This window comes from Cornus florida, unplaced genomic scaffold (assembly GCF_030987335.1).
Source record: "Cornus florida cultivar Cherokee Brave unplaced genomic scaffold, ASM3098733v1 CherokeeBrave_3.0.0_Hap2_Chr04, whole genome shotgun sequence".
NCBI classification, from domain to species: Eukaryota; Viridiplantae; Streptophyta; class Magnoliopsida; order Cornales; family Cornaceae; genus Cornus; species Cornus florida.
This window is the reverse complement of record NW_026775574.1, coordinates 29,376,077-29,395,291: the sequence shown is the minus strand read 5'-3', so window position 1 is coordinate 29,395,291 and position 19,215 is coordinate 29,376,077. Positions and strand designations below refer to the sequence as shown.

Here is a 19,215-nt window from a genome sequence, read left to right as displayed (position 1 = left end):
TTCAGGATTGGGAGTTGGACGATATTTATGGGTTGTTAGATCGTTTATATCGGCTCGAGATTCGTGGTGGAGACAGAGATTCGCTCGTCTGAGTGCTTGCTTCTCGGGGAATGTTTGAAGTGAGATCTTTTTTTCTCTCAGATACTATTGGGATTACGTTTCCGTGGAAAACAGTGTGAAGATCTAAGGTGCCGTTTAAAGTGGCATTTTTAACTTAACAGTGGTGTGGGGCAAGATCTTGACGCTTTATAATTTGAGGAGGCGAAGACAAATTACAGTTAACTGGTGTTGTATGTTTAAGTGCAATGGGGAATCGGTGGATCATCTTCTTATGCATTGTCCAGTGGCCTTGGGTTGTTGGTGTCTTTTGCTTGGAATGTTTGGGATTTCGTGGGTTATGCCTCGATCTACGAGAAGATTGATGAAGGCTTGGAGAGCGTGCTATGTGGGAGACTATGCTCGTGGGTTATAGAGGATGGCGCCCTTTTGTTTATGGTGGTGTTTGTGTAGGGAGTGGAGTAATAAATATTTTGAAGGAAAGGAATCATCGATTGCTATTCTTAAGTCAACTTTTATTACATCTTTATGTTTTTGGGGTTCGGGTAGGCTTTGTTTCTCCCCGTAGGAGATGATTGATTTTATTTCTTCTTTGGGACCACAGGATCCCTTTCTTGTCATTGGAGCACGTTCCCTTTTTGAAAGTTTTTTTTATTTAATTTGCTTAATTATCAATTAAAAAAAAATCCATCTGATTTTTTTGATTCTATTATTATTATATATATATATATATATATATATATATATATATATATATATATCTTGTAATTGATTTGATCGTAAAATAAAAAATTGAAAGATTTCGTCAAGATTGTTCTTTTGGAAATTTACGAGTCTAATTTATCTTCTCTTAATCCCTATCTTATAATTTTTGTGGTTTGTCCAATTAGATTGAGTTAATTCCATATGATTTTTTTGATTCTATTATTTTATACTTTTTTATTTTTATTTTTGATTTTTTGTTATTGATTTGATTGCATGAAATAAGAAATTGAAAGATTTCGTTGAGATTGTTTGTTTGGAAATTTAGGAGTCTAATATATCTTTTTTTAATTCCCATCTTATAATTTTTGTGGGTTGGCCAGTTAGATTGAGTTAATTTTTTATGATTTTTTTATTCTATTATTTTATACTTTTTTTAAATAAAATTTGTTATTGATTTGATAGCAGTAAAATAAGAAATTGGAAGATTCGTTGAGATTGTTCGTTTTGAAAATTTTGGTGTCAAATATATCTCATGAATCTCATCACCTTGAGATTGATTTTTGGGTTGAATCTCATCTATATGATTTTTTTTATTTGGTTATTCCATACCCTTTTTAATTTATTTATTAATGTTTTTTGTGGTTGAATTTATTAGGATAACAGTTCCTTAATCATGTCCATGTTTTTTTTCAGGGTTGTTATTGAAGAACAGATTAGATGTGGATGGATCAAGGAGATGATAACAGGTTTTTTTTTTTTAAAACCAATTATTTTTTAATTTGAAATTAGATTTGAAAAAGTAATTGAAATTGGATTCAGTAATTGTAACTTGTAATAAAGGAATTTGAAAATGAATAAAATTTGTATCATTTGGAGTACGAGATGAAGTTTGTATAAGGGGAGATGTAAGACCCTTTGTAGAAGGGTGGTGGGGTAGTTTTGATAAGTTAAAAAAATTAATCTGAAAGTTAACGGTTTGTTAGTAATTTTGCTGGTTGTGTTTTTTTTTTTTTTTTTTTTTTGGCCCTACTGGTCCGTTGGCCAACTCCAGAAAGACAACGAGCCACCAAATTGCAGTAGTATTCTAAGTTAAACATTGCTCGACTTTAGAATTTTGATATATTCACGATTTTAAAAACGTTGTGTCATGGAAAGGTAAAGAACTTACATATAGTATTTCGCATTTTCACACCCAAGCGATGTAGAATTTGTGAGCACACATAGCTCGCATCAGAGCCTTGCCTCTTACAGGCCTGCTCCCTCCCACCAAGCCTCACAATTCCACCCTCTTTGGGGGCCGACGTCCTCGTCGGTACACTTCCGATTGGATTAATCTCTGATACCATTTGTAATAGCTCTTACCCAACAAACATAATATTTTTCGTTTTTGACTCATCTGGACAAGAAATTTCCTAGGAGGTCACCCATCCTAATACTATCCCTACCCTAAGTTAATCACGCATAACTCTAGAGTTTTGATAGGTTTACGGCCATTGCGCTTTTAAAACGCGTTGTTTCATAAAAGGTAATGAACCTACGTATAGTACTTTATCTTGTCACACTGAGGCGATGTTAGACTTTTGAGTACACCTAACTCACACTGGAACCTTGCCTCTCACATGCTTGCTAACCTCACAAGACTATGTAGAATCCAACTCTGGAAAAATGAATTTCTGTTGTACATTTTAAAACAAAAACATGATCCTACAGAATCCACTTTCGTTAAAATTGTTCGTTTTGAGATTTACGAGTCTAATATATCTTCTTTTAATTCCCCATCTTATAATTTTTGTGGGTTGGCCAATTAGATTGATTTAATTCCATTTTTTTTGTTCTATTATTTTATACTTTTAAAAAATAATAATAATAAAAATAACTTGTTCGAACTTTAAATTATTCAAGTTCAACTCATTCTCGCTCATTTGCTATCCCAATAATCCTCCCTTTAAGGTTGAAGGCATTGGGTGACTCAACATGTCCAGGGTTTGAAGATTTCTTTGATACCTTTAAATTGATTTTAGGAGCTTAGCGACATGTTCTATCATCTATCTGTATCCTCCCTTGGGAAAGAAAAACATGTTGGGAATTAAAGGTTTTAAAGCTTTTTAATTGTGTGTTTGTTATATTTTATTCACTTTAAATTAAGTATCCCTTTTTGCTCATTTTCCTTCTATAATTAAAAATCATATATTTTACATGGATTCGAATTCCCCATTGTGATGAAAATCACATGACCTATCACATGCCTTGAAATTTAGAAGCATAATTGACTGTCACTTAAAATTAATTAAAATGGCAATTGCACATTCTTATAAAGAGTATTTTATTTTTGGAATATTAATTAGCTCCAAAATAAATCAACATTTTCAACACATAAGAATAATGTGTGATTATATATATATATATATGTGTGTGTGTTTTGATTCATGAATATATTTGTATAAATGTATTAATTTTTATTTAAATTAAATTTATATATATAAATTTAGGTGCACAACTTTATTTAAAGTATATGCGTCTATAAATATGATAATTGATGGAAAGGGGTTTGTGGTAAGAAGTTGAGAGGGGAGGGGATGATGACGGTCGTTAAAAGGTGAAAATGATCATGATTAGGACGTGGAGGTGCGAGAGGTGATGGGGAGATATTGAAGGTGGAAGAAAATAAATATAATAATGACAAGTAACACTAATCAACGCCATTAATTCTTCTCCAGTAATAACGTCTAATAGCATTATATTTGTCAACCTTTACTCCAGTGTATGTACATGAGAGGGGAAGAGTTACCAATCTAGTGTATAGCTAGTGCCTGACAGTGAAACTTAAAGATAGAATTTTTGTGGCTAATCCTTGAACCACCCTTTGGCTATCTTGGGGCTCGTTCCACTTTTAAAAAAGTGCAATGAATGGACAGTGGGTGACTGATAAATCAAATTTGCCCCGAGAGGTGGTGGAACCTCTCACCTAACAACATAATAAAGAATGATTATAAAACCCATGCTACTTTTCCTCCAAATATCCTTCGAATCCACATTCATAATAATATTTGAGTAATATGAAATTGAGTCTCTAAAGTTTTAATCCTCAATTTATTTATTTATTTTGTTGTTGTGTGTTTTTGTTCTCTCCCTTCAATTCACCAGACTTTTTGACATATATTTTGTATTTTTCTGTGGTGGCTTCCAATGCACATTTGAAAACTCATACCAAGACCGGGAATCCACTGCCCTAACTTTTCCCAGGATGTGAAGTTAAAGTTACCTTTGGCAGCTGGCAAAATAGACCCCATATGAAACCCTGTCTCGGATTGAGTAGATGTTTTTGCTTTTTCTAAATTTTTTTTTCCTTTTGTTTTCTTTTAGTTAGGACTCTTCGTTTTTTCTTCTTTTAATACAATTATCAATTACCAAATATATATATACATATATATAAACAATCATAGGTTTGATTTTGGATTCATTTTATTTTATTTATTTATTTTTTTAACAATGAAGAATATTGAGAAAGGGAAATTAGAGTGAGGACTACATAGAATAATCTAATTTTAACATATTGCATATTTTTAACAACGTAAAGTCAAAGAAAAAAATGATTATTCAATTTCGATATTCCTCCTCAGATCCGAATTGTAAGACTCAATATGTTATGTAAATTTTAAATTTTTTTTTTTTTTTATTGCCTTGATTATATAAAAACAAAAAATAGTACGAAATTACTTGACCTTGAATTGTTGAATTTTATTATTAAAAATTAATTTTAATGAAATGGTGGTAGAGAACAGTGACATCAGCCTTTTAAAGTATTTAAAAGGCGTGACAAGAAGGATTCTAGAGTTCAAACCTTTATTTGGCACATGCTAGATGATGGGGTCCATTTGAAGTCTTGCATAATTAGGGTGTTTGGTCAAATTGCATTAATTATGGTGAATCTGCATCATTTTGGTAAATTGCATTATTAGGGGGTTTGGTCAAATTTCATTATTTTGGTAATTGCATTTATTATGAAAATCCGCATTATTTTGGTAAATTGCATCAATTAAGTTATTTGTTACTTTATTAAATTAGAGTCAACTTTTGATTACCTCCATTGTAGGGTAATCCAAGGGTCATCTTTTATTATAAAAATGATACTAGGTAACTCTGAATACTCAACGAACGATTGAATAAAATTATCCTTTGAGAATTCTTTGTGAGTGATTCACAAATTCTGAGGGTGTGAGGCCTTCTTTAGGTGTGATACCTAGGTCCTATTGGAGTGATTCCAATAGGCTTTTCTTTGTTAATTTCAATCATTCTTTTCTACTAACAACTGCGGAATCTTAACTTTGTTTCTGAATTTTCAGCCCATAACTCTTATTTACTTTCTTCTATTGAAGTCTGTCCTTTGTCCTACATCAGTTTTTTGTATCAGAGCCTAAGTAGACATTATGTTTACTCAATCGGCCAATGAAAGATTGGACAATAAACATTACAAAATTTGGAAAAACTTAGAAGGCTGAATGCTCAATGTGATATGATAGGGGCTCGAATTTCCCAGCCTTTTAACAAATCGGTAGCCTTTAAAGAAAAATATGCATTAGGTACTAATGATGGCAGAAACCGCAAGCAACAACAACCTTTACACTCTCCTACATCAAATGGTGGGCTGGGATCTACAAAGATACATAAACCTTAAAAAGATGAGAATATAGTGTGATTGATTTCAACTGTTATTGCATATAATAAACCCTATAATAAATCAATAACACTTCAATTTCTCTTGGTATATATCTTCTAGGGGTGCACCCGGTTCGGTTTGATCCAATTTTGAAGATTTTTTGAACCAAACCACTTCACGGTTTCAGATTCGAACTAGACCATTTGAGTTATGGAACCGAACCAGCCCAAACCGTGAAAAAATGGGTTGGTTCGGTTCGGCTCCACGATTTTAGTTGAATATTTTTTCCCTTAATTGTATATACAACAAAAATAACAATAAAATCATTTACATTCCCGAATCTGGGAATAAAATAGTGAGATAAAAAGAGAAGGGAAAATGGGTGAAATAGATCCAAAAGCTAAACCCTAGAAATTAAAATAAGGTTGAATCTTACTGAAACTGAAAAGGATGACAAATCCTTGGTTGAAAATTAAGAAACTTGATTCGTTATCATTGTTGGTTGTGTTTGAGGCGCAAACACGCTGTGAGACTCAGAGATTTGTGAATTGAAAGTGAGAGAGAAGGGGAGAGAGTATGAGAAATGATGTCACTGATGGCAACGATAAAAGACAACGGCAATGACCGAACTTCGAAGGTTGCGTGAGAGAGATTGATCAATAACTGGATATCGCGACGATGACAACTAAGAAGTGAATGAGGCAACGTGAGCAACGAAAAAAAAATGAGATAGTAGAGGAATGTTGGAACGTACCCAAAAATCAAAACATTAGAAGAAAGAAAGCAAATAAAAAAAATATATCAGATAGTGATGAATGTTGGTTCACGTTTGATCGTTGTGCCGAAATCCTTTGCAATGTTAAGAGTAGTATATATGTATTTGATTTGGTATTTTCTGGCCACGATTAAATTTCAAAGAGATCCCAGTAAAGATGGAGAGAATTCTAGAGAGCAATAGAGAGAGTGCATAAGAGAATATATAAATTTATATACACGTAGGTGCATAAAATTTCGGCCCGAATATGATGATTCGACCCGAAAGATTAAACACTAACACTTAATCAAGAAAATATGCAAATAGTAAATAGAAGACCGAGAATGAGATCAAGGAAGATCAAAGGCTAATGACAATGGGAATCAGATGCCTTTTATTGGGTCCTTGGCCTTGTATTTATACTCATACAATGAGAATTTCTTAGGGCTGTTATATACATCGTATCTTCATCCTAGGGCTTTACACCGAGAGAGCATCTTTGTGTTTGTGAAGTCCTTTCCCCACAGTGATATCATCCATTTTGCGAAGGTTAGTCTTATCCACTTTCTATCTCGTTGTTTTTCTTTTCTATTCGATTTCGTAGTTATGAGTCAAGAGAGCAGTAGTCGCACCTTGAGTGCTAGGATTTCTGAATGTAAATCAGGAGTGCCTGAGGTCAGCACGAGTGGCCAGCGTTTTGCTGAGGGCCCAATTGTCCTTCTCGCCAATATAGTAGAGAGGAAGTCCATTTCCGTTCTTCAATTGAGAAAGAAGAACAAAGTTTTCGAGGACATTTCTCTTAACATATACCCTCACCATCTTAATTTCAGTATCGGTGAGGGCCTTGAGGAAGGCGAGATGCTTTTCTCGGCTAACCATTTGCTTACCTTTATATTTTCGTTGAACCCTTTTTATCTTCGGGTTCTCTGGTTCTTAATTTTGCCCCTCTTTAAGTAAATCCTAACTTCTTTTGCATATTTTCTTGCCTTTTGGTTTTGAATCGGGTCAGAGGGCTAACCCTGAATTTTTTCAATCTTCGATTTTGTTTTTTCATTAAATAGAATTAGGGATGAGGATGATAGATATCATTTATATACCCGAATGAATCGAGCCATGTTCTCTGGCCTCAACTCCTCAAACAATGAGTGGATGGAGAAAATTGTTAAGGTTGTGGGTGCTTGGCGCCCCTCATTTCTTTAGGATTTTCCTGTTCAATCGAGCTTCCGTACCCCTTCTATTCCTTAATTTGATGATGATGGCGAGTCCTCTTGCTTTGTTTGTGTAGTTAAGTTTTTCTGCTTTATTTATGATTTTCTAGGTCACAAGACTGATTTATTTCCTTCCAAATTTGCAGATTTGAGACTTGAGTATCTCCAAGCAAATGTTTGGAACACCGTTCTTTTTGCAAGAATTATTTTGTCTTCTTCTCTACTTGAGACCATCTCTAGAAATCCCCCTCTCGCTCCCCAAGATCCCGAGGAGCCCATTGACCTTCGGGATTCTGACTCTGAAGTTGAGCCTGCTTCTTCCGTTTATCCTTTTTTTTTTTTCACGTCTACAATGGAACTTCCGCCTCCTAGGGCTCGTATCTCTAAGAAGGAGAAGGAGGCAGCTGCAAAGTTAGCTCATGAGCGGAAAAATGTGTTCCTTGGGGCGAAGAATACCCCCTCTTCCCAAAATTGAAGGGGGGTTTCATCTGCGCTGGTGTTAGAATGCCAACTGTCAAGGGATGCCCCTGACCTCAAGCGCCCCAAGCTCAGGGCTGGGGCTTTAAGAAAAAAAAATGCGCCCTTTTTGGCATTGTTGCTTCCGCTGGTTCTACCGGCGATGATTTCGCGGGATCCAAAGAGAAATGGTTTCCCGAAATGCTAAAAGCTGATGGCTCTGCAATTGCCATTGGTGATTCCGGGGCTGAGAACCCGCAGATTATAAAGGATTTGGCCAGAGGAATGTGGCCACCCCGGGACGAGATCATCCAGCAACAGATGAGTATTGATGATCTCTTATCTCTTACTCCTTAGTCTGTTATGGATGTAGTGAATTTTGATAATCATTTATTTATCCAAGTGTGTCTTTGTTTTTTTTTTTTCTCCAACATTTTGCGTTTGTCTTCTACAGAACATGTTTTCTCTCTTGAAGAAGCGTTCCGTTGACTCTCTTCAAGCCAATCAAATTGAGGCCCTTTAGAAGAGGATTGACTCCTTGGAGGCCTTTGTTAAAAATGCTTAAAGGGAAGCAGAGAGAGCCATCAGATGGCCGAGTACTTCGGCAAGAGATCCAAAGAGATGGAAAACAAGGCTGCCAACCTAGAATTGTAGCTTGCCCAAGCTAACTATAGGCTTCAGATATGCAAAGATGGTGGTTTGGAGATGTTTCAGTGTTTCTCTCAGATTGCTGATCTTTGTTATGCCAAAGGGTTTCGTCTTGGATTTTCTCAGGGGTCCCTCCCGGCTGAGGAGAGGGAGTATGCTGATGTCGATGAACATGATATGGAGCAAGGCTTTTATTAGCTCATCAGGGAGTATACTGAGGCTTTAGCTGGGGCCAATGAGAAGGAGCTTGTAACGCCCCAAATCCGAGGTCCGAAATGCTAACTGGGTTCTTACCTGAACCTGAGAACACTTAAGGGTAAAACGGTCAACTCAAGGTATGAAAGTGAATGAGATGACTCTAAGTGAGTAGTACAAGGTCAACGTAAGTCTAATTGGTTATATGGACTCATGCCATAAGGTTCTAGACATAAGAAAGATGGTTGCACACAATTGCACCTTTTTAGTTTCAAAGAATTCTGGAGTAGTCTGCACTAAAGATGCCATAACTCTCTCTAAAATAGGAATCTATGGCTAGAATTACCACCATTGGAAAGCTAACTTCGAGCCGGTCAGTTTAGACTCAAGAATGACCCAATTTGGGTTTAAAATGAGGAGGTTATGGTCTTTTGAAGTTTGGGTTAAAGTGCAAAAAACTGCTTTTGGGATTTCACCATTTTAGGCCTTATGGTCAAGCTCAAAGCCATAATTTGGCATTGTCATTGGTTCTAAGGTGTCCCTATGATTAGAAGTCTATCACACACCCTTCAAACCTGTACCAAATGTGTACTTAAAGGCCTAAATCACATGGTAACATTATAGATAAAATAAAAAACGTAATGATTCCCAAATAAAAGCTTGAATTACGGCCAATCATTGTCCCATTTCATGCATCCAAAACATAAAGTTTCTAATGTCCATGGTTACAAGCCTTAAATGAAAACATTGCTGCATTTACAAGTCTAAAATTACATAGCTTCCAACAAAACTTAAGTCAAGGCTTTACAACGTAAACATTTATATAATAAAAGATATCAAAATTGCTAATCCCATTGTTATTTATTTTTGTGGAGGAAAGTCTTCCACCACGTCCTTTCCATGACCTGAAAAATAGTAATAAGGAGTGAACACAACAGCTCAATAGGAGATGTCTAAAACGCATTCCTTGATGCCTCTGTGAAGCTAAACAAAGAATAGCCACTAAGAAAGGATTCATGCTTGTTTTAGGAAGTAACAATCATCACATAATTCAATCCCGTAAATGCAATAGAATGCATTGCTAATGTGATGCTAATGTCTCACCCCATTTTCCAAAATTTCATCAAACGCCTTAATCGTCAAACCGTTAATGTAACTTGGCCTAAGGTAACTCCCCGCCTTCATGAGAGGAGGATTGGCTATCTATCCCTGACCTAAGGTAACTCCTTAGCGTCTTTTAGGGCCTAATAACTCAACCACGTGCAAGGCAAGCTCCCTACGTCCCCTCTAGGTCCCATTAACGACACGGACACAACGTAACTCCTTGCCACCCGGTTTTCACAAAGAATGTTTCAAAACATTTCCCCACAAAATCAGTTTAGTATCATTCATTCCAAAAACATAATGTTCCTCCTTTTCAAATTCAGTTTTTGCCCAAATGCTACCCAATGTAATGCATGAATGATCTAACTACGTAATGTTACAACATTCTAACAACTTCCACATCAAATTTTAGTTTTATAACCATACTTTGATGACAACAACATGGCAGCTTTTATATCACAACAATGTATTCATTTATACAGAAAAATCGGTAGTATAACTAGGCAATTTGAACATAGGCAACAAGTGTTTGTTTCAACATTCATGCTAATTTACATAACCCAATTAAGCAAGAAAAGTCTAATTTTAGACACATATAACAACTAACATTGAGGAAGCCTAAAATTCAGTTTCTAAACACATTACACGCACCAATATAGAAGCTACAATTTTCAGTTCTAAAATATATATGACAGGCTCGGAGGGTGGCTTAGAGCTAGTCACATTTTGGTTTCAATTTAAAAAGTGTAATTCACCTAATTTACATAACACAATTGAGCAAAAATTCTCAATTTTAAACACATACAACAACCACATTTAGGAAGCCTAAATTTCAGTTTCTAGACCACACAATACATCATTAATATACAACTACAAATTTCGGATTTTTAACTACATAATGTGCTTGCAAAGAAAATTCAATTTTAGTTATATAATGGTTTAATTTAGAGAATTTAATTCATAAGAAAACAAAGGGTGTGAGGTTTAGACCAACCCCTACCTCATGCCAAGCTAAACCCCACAAGGACAGCCTCCAATTTAGTAGGTCCAAGGTTACCAAGTGTCACCCAAGAACCACCAAAGGAAATGAGAAGAAAAGAGGAGCAAAACCTCTCTTGAAGCCCCAACCAAATCCCACTTCTAAAGGCATTTCAAAATTTCAGTTGTGAAGGGATGACTTTGATTTTTGGATCAATGGATAGCTCTCTCCCTTGGGGTCATTTTCTCTTCTTATGGCAACCCTAAATTCCCTCTACAAAGCCCTTCAAATATAAGCTTAAAGAAGGGCTAACAATGGAGACAGATTTGGTTAAGGAAGAAGAAGAAGAAAGAAAAAAGAGGAAGGAAAGAAAAAAGAGGAAGGAGATGGCTGAGCATGTACATGAAATAATGTAATGAACATGCCAAGTGTATGTGTGTGTGTCAAGCACAAAAGTGGTCAAAGGGTGACCATGCATAAAGACCAAAATGCCCCTCCAACATCACTAAATCACTATTATGCCATTTAAATGTCAAAGGTTCATCCTACCCTCATGTAAATGACAATTAATATACACAATAAACAATTACTGCTAGAAAAATAATTTAGAACCCAAAAATCCCGGTGTGGGACCCATACGGGTCTCCTAGTCCTAAATTTCAAAAATTGCCAAAATGTATTTCTAGGAGTCCCAAACTCAAAGAAATATTCAAAATCAATATAAAAACCCTCGTGTCACGTAAATCAATGCATGGCAAAGACGGACCAATCCGTTATGGGAATAGTGGAACCTTTGGCAGTAATGCGACCTGATAGCTTAGAGACGACTAATGATTTGGGCAAGGATTAGGTGGCAGAGAATATTGGTGTTATTAGTGAAGCTCTAGGTGTCTCTACAGAGGGCAATGATAATCAAGCCTTGTATATTCTTCACGCAATTGTGGCAGGGAGAGATACTGCAGAGTCTATTCAAGGCACGAAAAAGGTCAAAAGTAAAAGACCTTTAATGTCACAGAAAGGGGAGTAGGAGGTTAAGAACCTCATTTCATATGTTAACTATGAGGGGAAAAATGGGGCGGCGAAGGAAAGGGGAAGGACCAGAAGTGGGAAATGGGGAAAAGGGGAGATGATTGTTTATGGTTTTTAATGAAGCTACGAATCATTACACGGAACGTTTGTTGTCTAAATGATCCAAACAAAAGGAGGGTGGTTAAGGTAGCTGTGAGGAAATGGAGTGCCCATGTTGTTTGCTTGCAAGAAACTAAGTTAGCCTCTATTTTTGATGGGGTGGTTAGAAGTTTTTAGGAAGGAAGATTTGTGGAATGGGGCGTTAAACACTTTAGGCACCTCTGGTAGAATCCTAGTTATATGGGATCGAAGATGGTTGTCAAGGATGAATAATTGGAAGGGATTTTACTCTTTGTCATAAGAGTTCAAGATGGAGGAGGACAATTTTAGATGGGTTTTTTCTGGGGTTTACGGGCCAGTTATTGACAGTGAAAGACTTGCCTTTTGGGAAGAGCTTTGCTACGTTAAGGGACTGTGGGCGTTGCCTTGGTGTCTAGGCGGGGACTTCAATTCTATTAGGTCTCCATTTGAGAGGTCCACTGGGGGTAGGTGGTCTTCAGAAATGACCTAGTTTTCAGAGTTTATTGATAGTCATTTTCTTATTGATTTGCCAATGGAAGGGGCAACCTTTACGTGGTCTAATGGTAGGGATCCAGTTACTTTCTTAAGGCTGGATAGATTCCTAATTTCTGGGGAATGGGAAAAGAAATTCCCGAATGTTACTCAGGCAACTCTCATAAGGGTAACATCTGATCACGTTCCCTTAGTTCTTGATTGTGGGGGTTTGAGATCTTGGCGCATCCCATTTCGTTTTGAGAATATGTGGTTAAGATCAGAAGATTTCCAAGGGAAAGTACAGTCTTGGTGGGAGGCGGTGATTGTTACAGGTTCCTTTAGCTTTGTATTAGCTAAGAAGTTTCAGTTTCTCAAATTTGTGCTTAAGAAGTGGAATTAGGAGGTGTTTGGGAACCTTAAATGGAAGAAGAATAGAGTCCCCGTTGAAATTGCTGAGCTTAATCGTCTTGATGAATTGGGATAGGTTGTGGATTCTTTGCGCTTTAGGAGAGCCTCTTGTCAGGCGACTTTTGCTGAGATAGCTACTATGGAGGAGATTTCATGGATTCAGAAATCTCGAGCTTGTGGCTCAAAGAAGGGCAACACAAATTTTTTTTCATAGGCTTGCTAATGCTCATAGAAGGAGCAATCATATTGGGCGTATTTGTGTGAATGGTTAGGAGTTGTGGAGAGAGGATGAGGTGTGGGGGGATGGCATTTTTTTATCAGCAGCTTTGCACTAAGACGTTAGGGTGGAGGCCTAAGCTTGATGGTCTCCACTTTGATGCCATTTTTGAGTTGGATAGAGACAGGCTTGAGGTTTCATTTTCTGAAGAGGAAGTGCTGAAGGCGTTATCGAGCTGCAATGGTGACAAAGCTCCGGGGCAAGATGGGTTCACTATGCGGTTTCTTATGGAGAGTTGGGAAGTGGTGCGCAGCGAGGTGATGGGTACCTTCCAGGAATTTCACTCTTATGGCATAATTGAGAAGTCGTTAAACGTATTTTTTATTGCCCTTATTCCTAAGATGGGAGACGCTTATGATATTAAGGATTTTCGGCCAATTAGCTTAGTGGGATGCATGTATAAGCTTATTGCCAAGGTTCTTATTCTTAGGATGAGTAATGTATTGGATGGTATTATTTTGGAGTCCCAGAATGCTTTTGTTGGAGGACGGAAAATTTTGGATTCTATTTATATAGCAGGGGAATGCGTAGATTCCAGGTTGGAAAGTGGGGTCTATGGCGTCTTATGCAAACTTGACATTGAGAAAGCTTATGATCACGTTAATTGGAAGTTTTTCCTTGACTTGCTTCAGAGGATGGGGTTTGGAGTTAGGTGGAGGAAATGGATTGAAACATGTATTTCTTCCGTTATGTTCTCTATTTTAGTGAATGGATCTCCTGCTGGTTTCTTTGCAAGTTCTCAAGGTTTGAGACAAAAGGACCCCTTGTCGTCTTTTCTATTCCTTATAGTTATGGAGGGTTTGAGCTGACAAATAAGAAGAGCGGAGGAGTTGGGTTATATCAGGGGATTCAGAGTCGGCAGAGATGTAGATCATCAGATGAAGATCTCTCATCTACTGTTTGCGGATGATACCGTGGTTTTTTGTGATGCAGATGCTTCCCAACTTAGATATTTGAGGTGCATTCTTGTTTGCTTTTAGGCGGTTTCTGGGTTAAAGATCAATGTTGGAAAGAGTGTGCTTGTCCCGGTAGGGGATGTTCCACATATTTCCTCCTTAGTTATAGTTCTTGGATGTGGGGTGGGTGTTTTTCTTCTTCCTTATTTAGGATTGCCTTTGGGGGTGTCCCCTAGGAGAGTGGGGAGTTGGGATCCGGTGATCAATCGGTATGAGAAGAGGTTGGAAGGATGGAAGTAGTAATATCTATCGGGGGGGGGGGGGGGGAGGGGAAGGTCACTCTAATTAAGAGTACTTTCTCGTCCTTTCCCACTTACTATTTATCTTTGTTTCAAATTCCATGCTCTGTCGCTGAAAGGATTGAAAAAATCCAAAGGGATTTTCTTTGGGGTGAAAGGGAGAGGAGTTCAAGTATTATCTTGTAAACTGGGAGCAAGTTTGTAAACCCTTGAAGTTAGGCGGTTTAAGCATCTGAAAGCTGGTTCCTTTAAATAGAGCTTTATTGGGGAAGTGGTTATGGAGATTCGACAGGGAACGACATTGCCAGTGGAGAACGATTGTCTCGTGTCGCTTTGGGGAGGAGAGTGGAGGTTGGTCCTTTTATCCAGTCTCTGTTGCGGGAGTCGTCGGCGTGTGAAAATTCATTAGGAAGGGATGGGGTGTGTTTTCCTCACACATCATATTTAAGGTTCGTGATGGTAGGCGTGTCCGTTTTTGGGAGGATTTACTTTCCTAGACTTTATAGTATTGCCGAAAATAGGTACGCTTGCGTAGCTGACTGTTATCGGCTTGATAACAGTGGGGTTATGTGGGATGTGTGTTTTAGGCATTCTTTTTAGGACTGGGAGATAGACAAGGTATGCATTTTTTTGGATTTGTTATATCAGCAGAAGGATGTTGGTAGAGGCAGTGATGACATTTTGTGGGTCCCTTCCACTCATGGTAGATTTGGTGTTCGGTCCATGTTCTTTTGTTTGTCTAATTTCGTTGGTCATGATTTCCCATGGAAGATTATATGGCGTTTTAAGGCTCCACTTAGAGTTGCATTCTTTGTTTGGACTGCCGTCTGGGGCAAGATCTTGACGTTAGATAATTTAAGGAAAAGAGGAAACATTATTGTTAATTGGTGTTGTCTATGTAAATCAGGTGGTGAGTTTGTGGATAACATTCTTTGCACTGTCCTGTGGCGTATGATTGTTGGATCCTCATATTCGGCATTTTTGGTGTCCATTGGGTAATGCCTCAGTCTTCCATAGGACTAATTATTGCATGGAGAACATGCACAGTGAAAGGCCACGTTCATGACTATTAGAGGATAGTTTCACACTGTGTTTGGTGGTGTATCTGGAGAAAGAGGAATAACAGAAATTTTAAAGGAAATGAAACATCTGTGGTGACATTGAAAATGAATATTCTTCGTTCTATTTTCTGTTATGTGAAAAGAAGCGATTGCTCCTCGACTAATAACTTAGTTGATCTTTTGGACTTTATTGGTCATTAGGTTCCACTTTCGTTTTTTGTATTAGCGACGCGTTCCGCTTTTGAACGCTTTTCTAATCGATTTCTACTTATCAAAAATAAATAAATAAATGCAAAAATTGCGAAAAATGCCCGAAAAAATAGAAAAATGAGAAACATCATAGAGCTTGCGGAGCTTCTCAAGGGTATCCTGTCCCTTAGGTCCTGCCCCCAATCCAGTATCTTTCTACTTCCATTACTGAGCCAGTCTCGCCTGTTGATGTTGTCCTTCCTCCCCACATGTCTCCTCTCTTTGTTTTTATGGTGTCAAATAAAGGTTTGTACTTGTCAGAGAGTTTGGAAATGAAATGGCTAAGGGATGCTATCCGTCCAGTCAGTACTTGTAGTATATCTCTCATGGTGTGAAGCTCTTCATTCTGAGCTAGTTTATCTATCTGGGCTGGACTGGCTTCTATTCATCTTCTGTTGACCATATGCCCATAGAATTGGCCAGAGGAGACTCCAAATGAACATTTCGCTGAATTCAATCTCAGATTATTTTTTCTAGAGTGTCAAATAGCTCCTATAGATGTAGGTTACGATCTTATTGTTTCTTACTTTTGACTACCATATCATCTATGTAAGCCTCAACAGAGTTTCCAATTTGCTTTTATTTTGTTAACCAGCCATTGATAAGTGATTCCCGCTTTCTTGAGGCCGAAAATCGTGACCTTATAGTAGTAGGTTCCTCATTCGGTGTTGAATGATGTTTTTTCCTCGTCTGTTGGGTTCATCGGGATTTGGTTGTTACTTGAGTAAGCATCAAGGAAGGTCAATTTCTCGTATGAACCCTGCTTCATGTAGCCGTTTGACTTCCTCTGATATAGTTCGGTTCCTCTCCAGAGCGAACCTTTTCAATTTCGGCTTCACTGGATGGAAGCTTGGATCAACATTCAAGTTGTGGCAAGGTGTTTGTGGATCGATTCCTGGCATATCCAAATGACTCCAGGCGAAGATATTTGCATTCTGATGGAGGACTTTTGCTAAGCTCATCTTTTCTTCGGGTGATTGGAGCGACCTGATGTAAGTTACTTTCATTTGATCGTTCTTAATCAGTTGTATAGCCTCTAAGGGTTCTTCGGCTGGGACCCTTCCCTCCGGCCCCTTCACTGCCTCGGGATCCTAGGGATGCTGTTGTTGCTATTTAGACGGTTGTTTGCCTTTATCCTCAGTCTTTATAGTTGTGTGATAACAATCCTTGGCTGCCACCTGATTCCCCCATATGTCAATTACGTCTTGGCCGTTAGGGCTTATGCATCTTATGACTTGGTGCAAAGTGGAAGGAATGCCATTCATTCGATGAATCCCGACCTATTAGGAGGTTATAGATGGGGTGAATGTTTATAATCACGGTTGTTTTCCTTCTGAGTTCTTTTGGCGGCGTTGACTGATATTGTAACCATGCCCATCAGCTCTACCCGCCTTCCATCGAAACCTTCTAGGGGATTCCTCGTAGGTCTGACCTGTTCTGGATCTATTTTTAGCTGTCGAAGGTCCACCTGTTTATTATGTTGGCGCTGCTGCCTGGATTTATTAATACTCTTCTTAGTAAACAATTTGCCGCTAACAGGCTGATCACTAGAGGGTCTTCGTGTGGATGTTGCACCCTCTTAAGATATCTGACATGAAAGGTAATTCGAGCATAACTTGCTTTGCTCTCGACTAAGTTGACTTCTCCGACTCTACGGAATTTATGAGCTTGCTTGAGTTGTATTCTGTAGGAATTATCTGGCTCCTCATCCTCTTTTAGACAACCATGGATTATATTGATGACACAAATGGGTTAATTATCTGATGGTGCTTTCGGTGCTGGTCTGGGCCTTTCAGATTATAACGTAGCGGAAATGATAAAGAACAGGGTTAAACCCTTGAACTCACAAAGAACACACTCATAAGAGAGAAATTGAAATTATATTGATAATGATGATGTTTGTAGACTTACATCTCTTGCCTTTACATAGACAAGTCAAAAATAAAATAAAAAAAGAAAGCATGCGTGAAATAATATTAAAGGGGAAATTTGAGATTTGATGGAGTAGAATCCTCCTTAAATCTTGCAATAGAGAATAATATCTTTTATTGCTGGCAACTACACCAAATCTCCTTTTGACTTTTCCTTATTTATTTATTTATTTATTTCCTTCTATTCTCTTTACCCTTTCAGCTTCCCTGATTTGCAATGATTCTTTTGACTTTTCCGTATTTATTTATTTCCTTCTATTCTCCTTACCTTTTCAACCTCCCTGATTTGCGATGATCCTGTATGCTTAAATAATCGTGAGCGAGTTATTCTACATCAGTCTCCCCTTCGTTAAAAGAACTCGTCCCCGAGTTACCTGAATCTGGCGGATAATATTCATGTACGTCAGCCACATTGAAGGTAGAAGAAATGGTCATGTCAGTATGTAAATCAATCACATAGGCATTGTCGTTGATTTTCTTTAGAATCTAGTACGGACCATATTTCTTTGCCTGCAGCTTGTTGTATGTTCCCACTGGAAACCTCTCTTTTCTTAAATATACTATAACCAGGTCCCCTTCTTCAAATACTTTTTTCCTTCGTCTCTTGTCAACTGCAGCCTTGTATTTGGCGTAAGTTTCCTCTAGATGTTTTTTGACACTCTCCTGAATGGTCTTAACGTACTCAGCCATTTTCTCTGCAGCATCACTCTTTCCCTGCAACTTCGGTAAGGATACTAAATCCAAAGCAACTTTTGGAGGACAATAATACACAACCGCAAACGGGGATTTGCCAGTGGACCTGTTAACCATGCAATTGTAAGCAAATTCTGCCTGGGCAAGAGCAAGATCCCATTATTTTGGTTTCTCTCCTGAAATACAGCGAATTGGATTTCCAAGGGTCCTATTCACCACCTCTGTTTGGCCATTAGTCTGGGGGTGACTGGTGCTACTGAAATTAAGAGAGGTATCAAATCTCTTCCATAAAGTCCGCCAAAAGTGAGATAAAAACTTGGTGTCACGATCTGAGGTAATGGACTGTGGCACCCATGTAAACGAACCACCTCCTTAAAGAACAAATTAGCCATTTGGACTGCAACGTTCGTCTTCTTGCATGTAATAAAATGGGACATCTTGGAAAATCAATCGACCACCACAAAAATAGAGTTTGCTCTTCTCTGCGTCCTCGGCAACCCTAGAACAAAATCCATGGATAAATCCTCCCATGGAGCATCTAGAATAGGCAGCGGTGTGTAAAGACCAGTATTCTGAGATTGACCTTTACTAGTTTAGCAGATTGAGCACCGTCGCACATGGTTCTCCACGTCACGCTTGAGTTGTGGCCAATAATACCGTTCTTCTACCATTTCTCGCGTCTTATCACGCCTCAAATGTCCTCCTAATCCTCCGCCATGCAATTCACCAACCACTTGCTCCGTGGAATACACAACTGATTGCCATTAAAGAGAAATCCTTTCTGCATATGCAACCCTTTAAAGGATTGGCTTGTTTTACATGCTGCCCAAGCTTGGCTAAAATCTTCGTCAGCCTCATATAACTCCTTCAGGCATTCGAACCCTATGATTTCAGCCCTCATAGTTACTAAGAAAATTGCTCTCCGACTTGGTGCATCTGCAACTTTGTTTTGTTAGCCTGACTTGTGTTTTAGCGAGAAGGTGAATCGCTGGATATAAGCTGCCCATCGCGCGTG

The 19,215-nt window shown here is 38.0% G+C and overlaps 1 long non-coding RNA gene across 2 annotated transcripts in view; it reads left to right on the top strand.

Annotated features, from left to right (window-relative positions):
- Positions 1-19,215, top strand: part of LOC132303083 (uncharacterized) — a 44,315-nt gene that overhangs the window by 3,493 nt on the left and 21,607 nt on the right. For both annotated transcript variants that reach the window (XR_009481090.1, XR_009481091.1), the window contains exon 2: positions 1,456-1,508. This is a non-coding gene — a long non-coding RNA (uncharacterized LOC132303083). The remainder of the gene's footprint in view (positions 1-1,455; positions 1,509-19,215) is intronic.